Below are 470 nucleotides of genomic sequence, written 5' to 3'. Positions count from 1 at the left end.
AGCTCAAAATAATCAGTAAATGCATGAAAAATTACAAATAAAGTCAGAGAGGGTTGTAAATTGATGATGTGGCTTTGAATGGTGCATTTTGAACTCAGAAAAACAAGGGAGTTCAAATAAGTTCAAAAAAATGAAATCCCTTTGTAACAGATGAGTTTCCATATGAAACCCTGATACTTCAAAAGAGATTGTCCGTTTTGTACACGAAGTGCATCCAATTTTTGCCGTAACCCTCTCTACTTTCTCGCACATGCTATGTGGGTGAAATGATGATACCATGCCAACTTGGAACCTTTTCAGAGTTCATTTCAAATGCTTTTCAATGTCATGGTCTTATAGCTCAAAGTAATCAGTAAATGCATGAAAAATAACAAATTAAGTCAGAAAGGGTTGTAAATTGATGATGTGGCTTTGAATGGTGCATTTTGAACTCAGAAAAACAAGGGAGTTCAAATAAGTTCAAAAAAATG

This window comes from Triticum aestivum, chromosome 3B (assembly GCF_018294505.1).
Source record: "Triticum aestivum cultivar Chinese Spring chromosome 3B, IWGSC CS RefSeq v2.1, whole genome shotgun sequence".
In the NCBI taxonomy this organism is placed as follows: domain Eukaryota; kingdom Viridiplantae; phylum Streptophyta; class Magnoliopsida; order Poales; family Poaceae; genus Triticum; species Triticum aestivum.
The sequence above is the reverse complement of the archived record's forward strand: the minus strand, read 5'-3'. Positions refer to the sequence as shown.